Genomic DNA, 18,035 nt, shown 5'->3' with positions numbered 1-18,035 from the left:
ATAATGATAATACCCTGAAACGTTGTAACTGTATTCCGAAAGTTGTAACATTCAAGATTTTCGGTAACTTTAAATCGCGTGCTCACTCGTGAAATACAAATGGTACAATTTTGGATGGTAGGAAATAATAGCGATCACTTACAGATGGTCTTACGTTTCTGTTTCCTTTTTCGTCCGGTTTCGTCAATATTTCACTACGGTAATTCATGTAGTTGATAGCGACGTTTTCCTGAACAGGTCACAGCTGTTATCTTCCTTTATGCTAAACACTCAAGATATTTTCATTCATTTCTCCTTCCGTTTAATCGTCATTTAGTGTATTACAAACAAAAGATAACGTCAGTAATTCCATAAAATACGCTCCTGACAACAATAAATTTTATGCTATGTATTCCATTACTAGATTTCTGAAAATAATAACGGAAAGGTTATCTTAAGTTAACTTCGAATACATTTTTGGCAAATAAGAACAACTTTGTGTTGCGTCAGCGTGCCACAACAATGGGTCGACTCTCTTACTTACTGGTTCCGTTGCTAGGTTTCTGCACTTACGTCGCGTCCTTTCAACTGTTTCGCTACGTGGGGTTGGAAGCGACATTGCTAGCGAGGTCTGACGTTTAGCGAAGCGGAGAGTACCATGGCAGGAGTCTCGCGAGAGGTTGCACTCAGTAGTCGCCTTCGGCTGGAAGGCGGGGCTGATGAGCGGATCATTGACACGATCAGACTCCAACAGCTGCAGCTGGAAGCTGCGAACAGCAAGTGCAGGCGTGTAGACGCACTGCTGGAGAAACTGGACGCAGCTACAGAGACGCTGATGCGCTGTTGTGGAGCGGACTGCTCCGGAATGCGTCCCCAGCTGGAACGTAAGCCGGATCCGGATAAGCAGCTGGAGAAAGAGCAGTGTCAGCTCCTGCAGAGGCGAGGCCAGGATGATTCTTCTGAGGTGGTGGCCGAGATATACGAGCAGATGGAGGAGGAGTTGTATCAGAAACTCCTAATCAAGCTGGAAAAGGACGAGAAAGAGGAGAAACAGCTCGAGGACGAGCTGCAGCAGCCTCTGCAGACAGAACAACAGCAGCAGGCGGCAGAGGAACCTGGCCAGCAGCAGCAGGAGCAGGAGGAGGAGCAGCGGCGACAGCTGCAGGCCGAGTCTGATCTCCAGCAGCTCGAGAAAACGGTGGAGAGATATCATGAGCTGTGGTGGTATACCGACCCGCCTGTGACCGAGTCGCGGTGGCGCATCGCCGCGGTCTGCCTGTGTGGCGTTTCTCTGCTAGTTTGCGGGCTCCTTCCGTGTCTGTGGTCCGCTGTTGGGGATTTGCAGCTGATTCACCACAGCCCACCGCCGATCTGAGAAAGTGTGCCGTTAGTGTGTCTTTGTGTACGAGTCTGGCGTTATCGTACTTTTGACAGACATTGGCTGGAGTACTCCTCCTGTTATAGGAGTCTGAGAAACTCGCCACCCAAATCTACAGTGCTCTGCCGTCTTACAGACTACAGTGTCAATCTCAGTTGTTGTTTAGCAAGTAAGACAATCATTTGGACAGAATATGGCTGCAGTACTCCTCCTGTTATAGGAGTCTGAGAAACTCGCCACCCAAATCGATAGTGCTCTGCCGTCTTACAGAATACAGTGCTTACCTCAGTATTTGTTTAGCAAGTAAGAAAGTTATTTGGACAGAATTTGGCTGCAGTACTCCTCCAGCTTCCGGAGTCTTGAGTTGTCTGCCCACAAAATTTACAAGTGTCTGAGACTCTATGCTCGTATAATCCATAGTGTATTTCACTGATTGTGATATACCACTTTACTTGTGTAACAAGTAATTTACTGATTTGGGAAAAATATCGCTGCTGTTCTACTCCAGTTTCTCGAGCCAAAGGATGAGTGCAACCAAAGCTACAGTGCATGCTTACAATATAGAATGGTTCAATGGTTATCTCATTGCTTGTTTAACAAGTTATATCATCCTTTTGACAGAAAATGACTGCTGTACTCCTCCAGCTTCAGGATTGTGAGTTGTTTGGACGCTCAACTTGCAGTGCATGGTGTTCTCGTGATATACCGTGTGTACGTCATTATTTTAATAGCAAGTAATATCTTCATATGGACATAAAATGACCGCATAACTATTCCTGCTTCAGGAGTGTGTTTGCTCTCATGAATGGAAGTGCCACATAATACAGTGTTAATCTAATTACTTGTGCAACAAGTAATATCTTGTTTTGGACTGAATACTGGCGCAGTGCTCTACATAACTAAAGTGCCTAAGGATGCCTACAGTGAATGGTACGCTTACAATGTACAGTTCTTATCTCATTACTGGTGTAACATGTAATTCTCTTAATTTGGACAGAATATTGTTACAGTACCCCTTCTGTTTCAGGTGTCTGTGGTTGATTGCTCGCATAATCCCACTCGTATAGCAAGCAGTTTCATGATTTGTGAAGAACGTGGCTGCAGTTCTGTTCCCGTTATTGGAGCCCAAGTGATGCTGCAGCGAAATCTACTGTGACTGGTACCATTCCATACACATAGCTCGTCTCCTTACTTGTGTAACAAGTAATATTTTAGTTTGGACAGCATTTTGTTACAGAACCACTATTGTTTCAGAAACTTGATGCTGACTGCTTGCGTATTCTTCACCGCATTACACTGACTGTGCTCTGTCTAATTACTACACAACAAGTACTATTTATACTTGAGAATATCGCTGCATTTCTCCAATTGTTTCTGGATCACAAGGATGTATTCTGCAAGTAAGTAAAGTGTTTATTTCATTATATAAATTTTGAATGACAAAGTTGTAGATTTTCCAAAAAGTCGATTTTGATAAACGAGACGTAGTTTATTTCTTTACCTGTGACACTGATGCTATCTTGATTTTACCAAAAGAATAACTTTGCATTTCTCCTCCTTTTGCAGGAATCTGTGCAAGTCTGCAAGCCAAATCTACAGTGGAGTGCTGATTGAGAATATACAGTGTTTACGTCAGCTGTGGAGCTGATTTATTGTAGTTTGGACACTACTTCAGTGGTGCTCTTGCTTCGTGTGTCTGTGCTACATATCAACAACTCGTTGTTTATTGGCAATATACAGAACTTTGATCGTGCTTTGGACGGACAATCACATCTTCCATGAGTCCGAGAAAGTTAATTCTTGCTACAAATCAATTGTTATCAACAGTCAAAGTCTTACAAACTGACAAATTGAAACAAATCATATTCATTGTTTTGTAGTATTTAACTTTCTGTGCTATTAAAACTACTTGAACATTATTGAGATCAATATGTGTCTTACTTATATAGAAATTTAGGAAGGGTCAGACATTGCGTGTGGTTAAATAACTAATGTAACATTTTTGTAGGGATCTGCACTATATTATTTTCAAAATTATCCGGCACTCTTTAACTGTCTAATTAGTAACATACATCTTACATTCCAGCTTCCTGATACCTGAGGTTAAAGATTGTTTTCCGCCAGAATTTTGCTTAGCAGCCAAAGCTTGCTGTGGTTGATAGGTAATCTGTGCAGGGCCAAAATGTATTCTAGTATAAGGATGTCGGTTGGAATTCGTCACCACGGTTTTTCGTAGATGTATTAAACTAGTAACACTGAAACTCTGCATTACATTGAAAAATATAGTTTTGCATATGCCCTGGTTTGTTCTGGTACTAATTTGGCGAGTCAGTATGGCATGTAACGCTTCCATGGTTTCTCTTTGAGAAAGTATGAAAATGGTGTAATGTAGAAAATCGTTTGTGGAACAGGGGCTCTGCCTGTTGAAATGCACTACTTACGAGCATTTAAAAAATGGACACAATGCACTATTAGTTTCAAGTTTGATATCATGAAAACATAAGCGTCAGTAAAGTTTTAAACAACATACAAACAGCCAGACCAAACGTGGCACTGTAATACCTGCACAGAAATCTGTCACTCATTACAACCAAATGTTTGGTAGTAGATGAGATAGGGAACTATAACACTCAAACCGGCATGGTAGGAAAAGAGCTAATATCATAAACTTTATATGAATATAAGAGGGGTGTAAGTAACACAGAAAATAAATAAAGGAAGATGTTACACCTTTCTATAGGGGAGTGAATGATACGCTAGTGACATAACAGAAAACTGTTAAGATACTAACGTCGAAGAGAACAGAAATGGCAGCCTACAAAATAAAAAGTTTTCAGATGTCTGTATCGCAGCATACATTACTCAATAAAAGTGTGCTATGATTGTCTTGGTTTTGACCTGTGACGTTGCATCATGTGACATACGTACGTTCATATGAGGCATAAAAACTGCATAGTGCCGTCAGTATGTCCACACCACGTTGTCCGACAACATAACGGCCACATGAACTGCAACCTCATGTACTACAACGTTACCGGTCACTAACCCAGCAATGTCTGCGGCAACACGTATCTGGGACACAAGTTTTCATAAAGGGGCCACACTTTTGCCATAAAGTGGACGAACACGAACAAGCTACTATTTTTACACCACACAAGGAATCAAATCAGGAAGAACAAGAGAAATCGGACTTTGTCAATGCGTTCTCTTGTGAATAACCGAAATGCGTAAGAAAATTTAAGTAATGAACTCACGATGGACACATACCTGTTCGATAATTATAACAGCATGTCAAAACACGATTTCGAATATGTCATGCAAGCTATTTGTCTTAGAATTGCTAAAACCGGTACTAATATGAGATAGTGTATACCAGTTACAACCGCATTCGCGATCACCCTTCAGTTTTTAGGTACTGACGATGTAGCTGTTAAATATCACTTTTGGTCAACGGGCCTTATGGTACCAGAATTGTGATGTGCTTTAATAGAACTGAAAGATTTCACTAACGGGAAGTGTGAAATAAAAATACAATTTTATATTTTTGTTCACCATGATGAATAACTGTTTATGTTAATTTCCGCTTCAGGGGGTTGAAAGTACACGTGCGTTTCCACTACTCCTAGGAACATTTTTGCTGCTCATTTGGCACTGGTTCGAAGACTGGATTTTTTTTAATGGTTGATCAAGCGTGCTTCCGAGCTCACTGGTCACAGCTTACCTACTGTTTTCTTTTTTTTTTCAGGTTGCGATGTTTGCTTAGTTTACATTAATTTCGACGTCGCATAGCTCTGGTATACACGAATCGCATTTATGAAATTCATAGTTTTTTCGTTTGTCCACTACAACATTTCTGTATGGAGAAAACGACAACACACGTAGCTACATGTTACGCACGCAAACAATCGAACAAAACTGAAACGATATTGTTTTTGCTCGTGACTGCAGCGCTTTTGGTGAGAGAAGTAGGAAACAGTGGTTAGAGCAAGAGTGAAGCATTTACAGACAAGGACAGACTGGTGGAAACACCAGCACCCCACTCGATACACAGCCATTCTCTCCCCTCCGTACGGCGTTTCGTCGTCGTTTCGTTAGGCCGCAGTTGGTGTCGGTTGGTATCCGACATGTTTGTTATTTGTTCTTCGTTACTTCTTGTTATATGTTATAGTCTGAAAATCGTTGAGGACAGCCATGCAAGTTGAGATCACGTGACTTCAACTGACTTGACGTGACAGCGAAAATCGCGAATACACCCTGATGTGACGATGCCGTGACGTGACAGTGCCGTGGCGGGGGCTGTGAATGATCTTAATTGTAGCCACATTGTAGCAATGTTGACCACAGTTGCAAAAACGAAACGGAGAAGTTACTGACAGTTTGGATGTTCATAGAGGAGCGATACCAACTGTGGAAGTATCAGCTGCAAGTTCCATTGCTGCACAATTTGCAAATCGACCACCAGCGATACACGTCAATTCACAACTACAACCTCAAGATAGTCAGCAAAATGCACCTTTTTGCATTGATAGAGGATTATTCCAAGGTAAACATGAGGACACTTAACTAAATATTACCAATAGCAGCTAAAGCAGGCCTCAGGGTCCTTTCCCTTGATACACTAAGACCATAAAGTCGTTTAGCTGCGACTGTTATTGCAATGATACTAAAACAGGACAGAAAATTAAACGATTTTGGCAATGTTGCTCCTCTGCTTTAATTACAATATATTGTGTAGCGTGCCGGTTATTTGGAGATGGAGGAAAACGCATGACGAAATGGACAAAATAATGAGTAACGGTATACATAAATAGATGAGTTTCTTCACCTTTAACCTGAACTATGGTGTGTGGATGTCTAATAATATTTTCGTATTTGTTCAGTGAAAGCTTATTAGAATGAAAGGCCACTAAAATTTACATGCGAGACTCTCCAAAACGTTAGCTACGCCATTGTCCACGAAAACAAGTCGTTGGTGCAGTTCCATGGTTGTGGGCCAGCATTCAGCATCATACAGTAGAACTGAACGAATTACATGTCGCTACTCTATCGACGTTAGCGTATTTAGAATCTTCCGGCCCCAGAGTACACCAGTTACAGAATGCCATTAGAGCCACATACTGCTCAGGAGATTAGAAATTTTCTTTTTAGTTTGTACTGTTTATCTCGGTATCCACTACAGTTGCAGAGCTCTTTTTACAGTACTCGATTCTATTTCTTTCCAAGAAATGTTTCTCTTATTAACAATGTGTGACTGTTCATAGTAACTGTAATTAATGCTTGTTTTCTCGTTTTAGGAGAGGAAGCGCTAGCTGGCGTGTTCCATGGCTGGCGTGTCGGCCACGACCCATGTCCAAACTAGAGCCGATGGAATCTGTCCGCTGCGCATAGCACTGGCCGCCGACGCTATAGCCTTCTCGTCAACGTTAAACAAGAAAAGATACAAAATGTTTGCTGGCACAGTTCATTAGTCAGTTTGCTCCCGACCCCCATTGCCGGCCGCAGTGGCCGATCGGTATTAGGCGCTTCAGTCCGAAACCGCGCAGTCGCAGTTTCGAATCTTGCCTCGGGCATAGATGTGTGTGATGTCCTTAGGCTGGTTAGGTTTAAGTAGTTCTAATTTCTAGGGGACTGATGACCTCTGATGTTAAGTCCCATAGTGCTCAGAGCCATTTGAACCATTATAAGGGGCCCATTAGTACCCCCCTTCCCCCCTCCTCAATCCCTCTGTTCATGACTTACAAAGGCTGTACAGTCCAAAACCGGTATGTCAATCACGTAAAACCACTGTGAGCATTGAGGCACACGTTTAGTAAAACATCTGTCCTGCTGTGCGAAGAAGTCTGTAATTGCCTGCAGTATGTCCTCATGCGACAGAGATCGTTGACCTCCTTCACGCTAAGAATGCTTATTACTATGTCATATATACTGGACTCTGTGCGATGGTCAAACGACGGTACGTTTCAACGATTCTCCTGAGTGAATGATTTCTTAAACATGGGATTTGAAACTTCGGCCTTCCTTTTGCTGTCTACTACTGCCAAACCTGACTGGCTCTACGAATGACTGGATGGAAGCCTTCGACCCACTTAGAGACGGTGGTAGCTGTTGTATACTTCACACATAGATCTTTTCACAGACAGACGAATCTCTGCTAATCTTTTCCTGTCGTTATTTGCGCATCCTCTTTTGAACAGAGAGTGTAACAGCCTATGCTTCCTCAGCACTTTCCAGATATCGTTATTAAACCACGGCGGGTCTTTTGCGTCCATAATCCACTTACTAGGCACATACTAGTCCAGAGCACGATTTAAAATCTATTTCCACTTTGTCTATAAATTCCTCTGTTGCCACCCTCCTGGAACTAAATGTTTGATGTTCATTGTCTAAGTGAGATGCTAACAACTGCTTAACCACTCTTCCTAGCAGAAACACACTCCTAGCCCTCTTGACTGATTTATTAACTTTTGTAACCATAGTCGCTGTGATGATATCATCTCCACTAATCCCCGTCTCTGTAGTGACGCCATAGATAAGGTCCAGCCTATTTGTAGCTGCAAGGTCCAGGATACTTCCATTGCGTGTGGGCTGCCAAACTATCTACTCAAGACAGTTTTCGGAAAACGGGTTCAAAAGTATTTCAGAAGACTACAGACCTGAGCTGTACCCTGAATATGATGTACAATCATCTCCAAACTGTCCAGGTTTGTCAATAGATGCAAGTGGCACATGATTAGTATTTCAATCATTTATTCACTCATTATGTTCCTTGGGTACTATTATGAGTTACAACGTTTAGAGATGTGGAATAAGACAAGGTATGCAATACCAAAAGACAAGCAAATCATAAAAACTTATGCTGTATGGTGTATTAATAATAACCTGCCATTATACTGCTTAATCCTATTTGTGGTTTAGACAGATACATTTAAACTGCAAATTAGAGAGATATTTGCTACTGTGACAAAAGCTACTGCTTGCTCAGTTACATTGACAATGTACTTGAGAAGATTCCTCCAGTACAGTGTGAGAGCTTCGTCAAAAGCTGTATAAAATGAGGAAATTAAAACCAAGGAAGAGTTCTTCTTGAAATAACATATGCATACCTTAGACGAGAGAAGATACATTTTCAGTATGTGGGAATGTGCCCGCCCAGGCAATCATATTGCTGAAACAACTAAGATCTCAGAGGTGACTGTGAAACTATTGAGCAAAAGAAGCATTTTTGTGTATCAAAATGCACAGAAGTATAAAATATCTAATAGCAAACTGTTGTACTCAATGAAGCAAGCCTAGCACATAGCAGCATAAATAGTAGGAAGCGAACCGCCTACCACTGGTTATTCATTGCAGTACAAGATAGCTGGCTTGCAATGTACGTGCTCGTAGGGCATTCTACTACAATACGGATAGGATGGGCAACATAATATGAAACATGCAATAAACATTTATTAAAAGCATTGATACAAAATGAAATACTCAATTTTGAGTGCTACAAGGTGTGTGGCACTGGAGTCCTAATGCTAACTATCCTAACATTTTGAAAGGAACTGTGTAATCTCTACAGCTCTTGTTGGACTGCTGTCTGTGACAGCAATAAAGTTTAGTATTTGAATCTGAAGTTCACTAAAAAAAAAAAAAGGACTCCGTCTTCAGGCCGCAAGCGGCCCATCGGGACCATCCAACCGCCGTATCATCCTCAGGTGAGGATGCGGATAGGAGGGGCGTGTGGTCAGCACACCGCACTCCCGGTCGTTATGATGGTTTTCTTTGACCGGAGTCGCTACTATTCGGTCGAGTAGCTCCTCAATTGGCATCACGAGGCTGAGTGCACCCCGAAAAATGGCAACAGCGCATGGCGGCTGGATGGTCACCCATCCAAGTGCCGGCCACGCCCGACAGCGCTTAACTTCGGTGATCTCACGGGAACCGGTGTATCCACGGTGGCAAGGCCGTTGCTGAAGTTCACTAGATGCTCAGCATTTAGTTGTCTCCAACCACGTATAAATAGTGGTTCGGTATTATGGCAGCAGTTTTTGATAGCTTCGATAGAGATAATTGTAGATTGGAATTGTTGGCAGCTGATGAACGGCAACTGGGACTGTGGAACTGCAACAGGAACTGGCTGTGGTGCATGACTCATCTTCATTTATCTGTGATCTGTGATCAGCAATAGACTTCCAACTGCACTCTACTTTTGGTAAGAGGAAAGTAGTACACACTCTCTGTCAGCTAACGTAACTTGGGGTTTGTAGGATCTCTAATGTCAGCATAAATTAGTTCAGTATATGGGTGTCATTTATGCAGTGTTTGCTTGGAAATTATAGGCATCTGGCCAGCAGATTGTCTGGATTGAGATGCCCTCTTATGATATTGCTGTGTACCAATTTACTGCAGGAACAGCAAGACTCTCAATCATTTGAAACGCCAACATCATGAATCCATTTGTGTCAGCTACGGAAGTGGTCACAAAACTTTATCTACTGTGAGCGCAAATATCGTCTGCTGATACCTAGATTCTGCTGGTTTTGGTCACTGCAAGCCTGAAACAAAATGGTCCACTAATTGTAACACTTAGAAGCAGCTCCAGTATTTCTCTGCTTCCAAAACCATCTTCAACTTCAAACTGGTAATGAGTCTAAATAAAGAAGATTTCATGTGTGCTCTCAACTTCATGGGTTTTCAATCCCTAACATAATTAAAAATTTGCAACAGATCCTGTATTTCCCGACTGACAGTGTCAAGATTCTTGATTCATGGTATGTATGGATAAAACAGGTTTTATTTGGATAACGTACAGTATTTTGCATGCATTTCTCCAGATCTCATTGTTGCAACAACACAGTATGGAAGGAAAGCTTGTTGTTTGAGGTTGCATGACTGCAGCTGGTTTTGGAGAATCTGTTGAAGTTTCATCTATGACAGACATGAAGAAATTCTTTCAGACCTTAGAAGCATATATGCTGCCAACCATCCAGGCATCCACCAGAAGGAATGCAATCTACTCCATATATGCACAGTAGCTGTTACATGCATTGACAAAACAATGAACAGACACACAGGTGTATCTGGATTGGAATGGCCTGTAATAGTCCCTAGACATAAATCCATTTGTCTCTCTTTGGTCATAAATGGTGTGAGACTGGGACTTGCTCCAAGAGTGTACTTCAGACACTTTGCAACTATTTATTTCCCATGAGGGAAGCATTAAGTTACATCGTCCTATTCTTTGCTCTGTCCTTGAGGATTCGGTAAACAGCTGAACAATGAAGGATAATGGACATCAATGTAAAAAGGAAGAAAGTACATTTGGTTTTAAGTGTTATCATTTGTATTTTTGTTTTTGTTCGAAAAATGGTACAGTGATTCTTGTAGCCTTTGAGCTACAACAGCTCAGACAATGGGAATTAATGCTCCTTGTATAAATAGAGAAAACAGATGTACCTTATTTTCAGTTTCTAGTTAAGATTCCTCCTAATTTTTATCGTTATTTTATAATGACTCCTCATTAAATTCATTTGCTAAACTTTTTTTCCTTGTAGTTTTTATGATTTTGTTTCATTATATCTTTCAACAATAAAAGATTGTTTACTGGCTACTGGTTGCTAACTTTAAGTTGTCACTATACATTTCATTTTGATATAACAAACAAAACAATTGGAAATTTTCTGGCTGTAGCACACATATTACAAGCTTACAAATTACGTAAAATAGATATTTGTTTTCCAGAGAATAATATAGCAGCAGATCACTTTTAAGAATTATTTATTGTAGGAATCTCATCTGTGATTGGAGCTTCTGAGTATATTGTCCTCCCACCTCCAGTCTCTACTAACAATTTAGAAAGTAGTTGAACAACATGTTTGACTCTGTATTTGACAATAATGTTATCCACTATGCACCATGGAATGCTAACAGACGTGTATATTATGTAACTTTCAGTGTAATAAGTCATGATTCAAAATATTAACATGAAAAGTCATGGTTCAAAATATTAACATGAATTCATTACAGAAGACTGGAGAAACTGTTGGAAGTCAACCTCAGGGAAGATCAGTTTGGGTTCTGGAGAAATATAAGAACACGCAAGGCAATACTGATTCTACAACTTATCTTGAAGATAGGTTAAGCAAAGGTAAACGTACGTTTATAGTAAACGTGGATTTAGAGAAAGCTTTTGACAATGTTGACTCAAAAACATTCTTTGAAATTCTGACAGTAGGGATAAAATACATGGAGCAAAAGGCTATTTACAGCTTGTACAGGAACTAGATAGCAGTTATAAGAGCTGAAGGGCATGAAAGGGAGGCTGTGGTTGAGGGGGGAGTGAGACAGGGTTTTAACTTATTCCAGATGTTATTCTGTCTGTACACTGAACAAGTAATAAAGGAAACAGTGGAGACATTTGGAGAAGAAACAAAAGTTCATGAGAAGAAATAAAAGCTCTGAGGTTTGCCAGTGAGTGACATTGTAATTCTGGCACAGACAGCAAAGGACCTGGGAAAGTAGATGAATGAAATGAACTGTGTCTTTAAATGAGGTTGCCAACAGCCTTGCCGCAGTGGTAACACCAGTTCCGGTCAGATCACCGAAGTTAAGTGCCGTCGGGCTGGGGTAGTACTTGGATGGGTGACCATTCAGTCTGCCGAGCGCAGTTGGCAAGTGGGACACACTCAGCCCTTGTGAGGCAAACTGAGGAGCTACTTGACTGAGAAGTGGTGGCTCCAGTCTCAGAAGCTGACATACGGCCAGGAGAGCAGTATGCTGACCACAGGCTCCTCCATATCTGCATCCTGTGACGCCTACAGGCTGAGTATGACACAGCTGCCGGGGGCTGGTACCATTGGGCCTTCATGGCCTGTTTTGGACGAGTTTAGTTTTAGTTTTAAATGAGGTTGAAAGATAAGTATCAATAAAATTGAAATAAGGATAATGGAATGTAGTTGAATTAAATCAGAGGAGGCTGAAGTAGAGAGGATATAAAATGTAGACTGCAATGGGAACTGAAGCATTCCTGAAGAAGAGAAATTTGTTAACACTGAATATTTCTCTAGAATGTAGCCATGTATGTAAGTGACACATGCACGATAAACTGTTTAGGCAAGAAAAGAGTAGAAGCTTTTGAAATGTGGTGCTACAGAAGAATGCTGAAGATCTGATGGGTAGATTATGTAATTAATGAGGAGGTACTGAACAGAAATATGGAGAAAAGAAATTCGTGGCACACGTTGACTAAAAGATGGAAAGATGGGATCAGTTGATAGGACACATTCTGAGACATCAAGGGGTTACCAGTTTGGTGTTGGAGGGAAGTGTTTGGGGCAGAAAATTGTAGGGGGAGACAAGAGATGAATACATTAAGTAGATTCCAAAGTATGTGGGTTATAGTTGTTATTCAGAGATGAAGAAGCCAGAGTATCATGAACAGCAGCATCAAACCAGTCTTTCGACTGAAAACCACAACAGTATAACAGTAATGGAAATTTCTGGCTGCAACGATACATAAAATAAGAGACAAGCAACCACTCAGCTATAGCGGACTGATGCGTGGTGCACACACACATGCGCAAGAAAGTACAAAAGTGTACTACCACAGTGACATTGATTAGTAATTATCTTAATCTTGATAAAGAAGATCAGTGTAAGCTGTGGAAAAATGTATTAAGCACAGGACTCTTATCAATAAAGTTGCAGTAGATACATTTGGAAATTACCATCATCTAAATAAAAAACACTAATGTATAGTACTATGTACTATGATGCACAGTTTGATAAGAGCTATTCAGTAAATGCATATTGTCAATATTGTTCTTTGTTTACTACAGAAAGAATAATGGTTGGCTTACAGGACTGTGTAGAATTTATAATAAAATGTTTTTAACATTAGCATGGCCACTTAAATGCGTTCTACAAAGAAATGCCCCATGCAAATGACAGAAACAGAGACACCCTTATGTTGACTCTCCATTAATTCAGTCATTATGTTACACTGAGCTCATCAAGAAATAGAACCTTCAGCAACGTGAAGCAAGCCATGGTATACATTCACAAATGTGAAGCAAAACATAGAAACAGAGCCTGTACACTGCATTGATTGATTGATTTTTATTTGGTTCTATTTGATTACATTTTGTATAGAGTGCGTACTTGTAATATAGGATATGTGAACTTAAACCTATTTTCTTACAGTATTTATCCTATTTATTACAATTTAATACATCAAAGTGGCTATACTTAATAATAATTTTGCATACATTTTTCACCCAATTTTTAGGTCCTGGAAATTATTTTCATGCTACTTTATACTCATATTTACACTTTTCTCTCAGTATTCATGTTCTCATGTTATTTACATATCATAATATGTTCAGTTAGTTACAGTACCTGTATAACAGTAATAGTAGCATTTTTCATTCATTGATACATATATTCTTCTACACTACAAAATTCATTTTCCATTAAATAATCCTTTAAAAGTTTTTGGAATGTCTTTTTGCTCACGTTGTCCTACAAACTCTTTGGAACACACTTTAAGAGTTTGACACCCAAGTATCAAGGACCTTTTTCAGTAACTCTCAGTTAGTGTTGTATACGACTCAGCTGGCCTTTATTTCTTGCTTCGTATGTATAAATGTCTGTGTTTCTTTTTAGTACTGCATTTCCTTTTATTAATGATGTTATTGTTTTGTAAATGTATAGAGATGGAAATGTCAGTATTTTTAGACTATGGAAAACAGTTCTGAATGAGTCTCTTTGTTTCTTGTTCAAGATGGTCCTAACAGGTTTTTTTTTCAATGTAAATATTCTTTTTGTATTTTTGCTGCTGGGATTTCCCCAAACAGTAATTCCATATTGTTGGTCTGGCTCAGAGTATGGTACACTGTACATAGAAGCTCCTTGTTGGTGTAATGTGCATAACAAATATTGCAGTGCTTAATTTACAGCAAACGTTATCTATATGTCGAGTTCACTGGAGGTTATTGTCAGCTGTAATCCCCAAAAATTTAATAGTGGTAACTTCTTCCAGTCTTGTTTCATCTATGAATATATCTACATGGTCTCCCTTTTCTCTATTTGTGAACACCATGAACTTTGTCTTTTTTAGATTTAAAATTAGGTCATTTTGTATAAGCCACTGTGCTGTATTATTTATTGACATAAATGCATTTCTTCCCAGAGTTAGTTAATATTCCTTATTTCAGATCTATATCCAGTTTCTGTTTCCACATACTGCTTTCTGTTGCTGATATATGATTTTATCCACTTGGCTGCATGTCCACGAATACCATAGCTTTCAAGTTTTTCAACAAGTGTATTATGGGTGATTGTGTCATATGCTTTAGGCAAATCCATAAACTTAGCAGACACAGAGTTTCTTTTGTCTCATGGTTCTATAATGGATTAGCAATAAGCTATCAGTTTATTGCCTATTAATGTATGTGTGTGCCCCAGCAACATGTAAGCTGGTAAATTAGAGGGAAAGCTGCTGGTTTGGGAAAAAACTTGTTGCCTCCTCAGTTACATTAAAAAGCTGCTGTTTTTCTTCTGTCAGTTGCTCAATATTTACTTCACTATACTGGTGTTGGTCAAAGAAAATAGAACCAACATCTGCAATGACATATGCCTGTTTACATTACACTACACTTGCCATACAGTTTTACAAAGAACACTTCAACCTGTGAGAAGCTGAAGTATGTGGCAGAAACCCATGACTGAGCAGCCAATGTGACTGCATTGGCATTGACAGAAGTGTATGTGAGAATGGCAAGATTCTAAAATTACCATTTTTGATATTCAACTTGAGCAGTTTCTGTTGGTTATTAACAAAATAAAAAGATGCTTTGTTCAACTTACGTCACATATAGCACTGACTGCTTACATAACACATCTCACCATATTAGTGGATTTATTGTGTTATTTTCATGCTTTCTGTTTTTTAAAGTTGACAGCCATAACAACAATTCAATAACACATGTTCCAGTTCTGAGAAACTGTTGAAAACATTTGCAAATAGGTTAGATTAGATTAGATTTACTTTCATTCCAATTGATCCGTAGTGAGGAGGTCCTCCAGGATGCAGGACATGTCAGAAAAACAACAATACATGTCAAATATTTACAACCCAAACAAATAAGCTAATGTACCATTCCACAGGTCCCAAGTGGAATGATCGTCGTTTTTCAATGTATACTATATGAAAGAATCATTTTACAAATGCTAATGCACTGAATATAAAATAGTTTTTTTAAATTTATTTATAAGGTAATAAATGTGTAATACAACTACTTTAATACTTATTTACAATGAACACATTACTGCACTGAAATTGTGCAGAAGTTATATTGTATACACACACAAATCAGTTGGTTTTACTGAGAAATTCATCAATGGAGTAGAAGGAGTTGGCCACCAATAAATCCTTTAGGCTTCTCCTAAATTGAATTTCATTGGTTGTTAATATATCCTGGTAAAATTGATTATTAGCAGCCTCAGGTTAAACCAAGATAATCCTTTTCCCCCCATGAACTCCTCTCCCTTCTCCACTTTGGCACATTACTGAGCAGTCATACCAACTAGGCTACTGAACTTGTAGTCCATGACTGCATGTTGTGCTGTGTTGCATCCCATGGAATTTTGGGAATATCCCATTTCTTGAAGTGGAGATCTTTTTGACCTTTATTTCTGAAATCTTTTTCCCTCTCTTCTAGCACAGAAAAAGGTGTTTTCTCTTTTTGATAGATGAGTTACAGATGAACACAGCTACAGTATAACAATAACATGTTCTTCAAAGACTACTACAATCACTCTGCAATTGTAAAACTGGATGTACTCTGTGGGGACTACGCCAAGTGTCAACTTGGTTTGTGTGGACAGGAATATCAGCAAACTGTGGTGGTCTTCTTTGACCGTGCACACAAATAGTAAGCCACTTATGTACAGTTAAAGTGGAGGGGGGAGAAATAAAATGAAAGGGAAGGACTAGTAATATCAGCTGCATTGTGACTTAATGCGGAGTGAATGGGGATGACTGAAAATGTGTGCCATACTTCCGGTATCTCCTGCTTACTAGGCAGTTACATTAACCACTGCACCACGCGGATACAGTGTTCATTGTAAATGCTCAGACAATCCCAGCACATCTCCTGACTGACCCACATTCCCACCTAGCACCAACTACCCATAGTCCCAAACCATACCCTCCACGCTCGTCAATTTTCATTGCCCATCAAGGTGAATCAATTAAATGAATCCACAGCTATGATACGTAGGTGAGAGTGTTGGGTGGCCAGGGAATGTGCCGAGATAGTCAGCACATTTGCTAAAACAGTGTGTCTGCACTACGCAGTGGTTAATGCAACTGCCTAGTAAGCAGGATGTCCTGGGTTCAAGTCTCTGTCCAGCAGGTATTTCCACTTGTTGCTGCTAATTCCACATGAAGTCCCGATGTATCTGATACCGTATGTTCTGTCAGAACTTTCCTTACACATTTACATCTGTAATATCACATGACTAAATGAGTGTCTCACATTAAAGTCTTGTGAAGCAAGTGTGGCAGTGCATTCCAGTGAATGTCAGTATACAAATTAGGAATTTGACTGATGTGTCCCACACACATCCTAATCCCAGAAACTGCAGTGGATCATTCAGTGACAAGAGGCATTGACTGGTGGCCTGCTGAGCCAAAGCAGTGCTTGGTAGGCACAGTTCAGCATGCAACGCATTTTGTGCCCGAGGTATTCTGTGAAGGTGTTTCAAAGCCAGCTGGTACTTCTGTTCTTTCTCTAATCGATTTTTATCTTTTTGTGCATGTGAATGCATCTGTTGTATGTGGTATGCGTTTATCAGTTCTAATCAAAAAATTGTTGTAGTAGCTTAATGGTTCTTTTAAACAGTTGTGATAATTACTTCTTTCTCTTTGTGACCCTAAGGAAATTTGCTGTGTCCATAAGCCTTTCTCAAAGTGTTCCTGCATTGGCATCTGGTTAATAGATGCTTCTCATCCATCAGAAATATTATTAATATTCTTTTATTATTTCAATTTTGAATAGAAAAGGTAATTTGTTTTCTATTCCACGCAGGTTGCTAAATGCCCCTCTAGAAGGCAAGATCACGAGGGTTCAGAATGCGTTAACAATCTGGAGGGCTGTTCCAAGAAACCCTGTGGGTCGTGCTATAGCTTTTGATTATGTAAGGGAACACTAGACTAACCTTACAAAAAGGTAGGCTGAAAAATTTCATATAATATCAATTGTTTACAAAATTTTCTCTATTTATTGGTCAGATATTTGCACAATGAAAATAAGGTATGAGCATTGTATGTGGGGAAAAAACAACTGTAATTAAAAACAGATTCCTTTGGTTTTCCTTTTATCTTTTAAAATATCATAGATATTTTCTGATGCATATGTGCATTTTTTCTTTGACAGACAGCTGTTTGGTTCCTAATGGAAAGAATTAAGAAGATTTCAATAACATAAGGTGAATGCTTAGCATTTACGAGTCTTAACCTTCTCACAGTACTCTAGAACAGAAACACCCATTAGTGCCGCGGTGGAAACTCTCTATATTCAGTTTTTTTTCTTTGATCATTCTGATACACTTTTACAACATTTGCATTGTGCTTGAGTTACAATGTGTAAAGAAATTCCAGCTACTTATTTTAATGTTCGTCTCCGTACAA

General features: G+C 39.6%; 1 long non-coding RNA gene across 1 annotated transcript; it reads left to right on the top strand.

Moving 5' to 3' along the window:
- Nucleotides 1–2,383: 2,383 nt before the first annotated feature.
- Nucleotides 2,384–3,134, top strand: LOC126109769 (uncharacterized). The gene is made up of 3 exons (XR_007523725.1): nt 2,384–2,516; nt 2,612–2,757; nt 2,924–3,134. It is a non-coding gene; the product is annotated as an uncharacterized LOC126109769 (long non-coding RNA).
- Nucleotides 3,135–18,035: the final 14,901 nt, after the last annotated feature.

This window comes from Schistocerca cancellata, chromosome 12, assembly GCF_023864275.1.
Source record: "Schistocerca cancellata isolate TAMUIC-IGC-003103 chromosome 12, iqSchCanc2.1, whole genome shotgun sequence".
Classification (NCBI taxonomy): domain Eukaryota; kingdom Metazoa; phylum Arthropoda; class Insecta; order Orthoptera; family Acrididae; genus Schistocerca; species Schistocerca cancellata.
The sequence above is the reverse complement of the archived record's forward strand: the minus strand, read 5'-3'. Positions and strand labels throughout refer to the sequence as shown.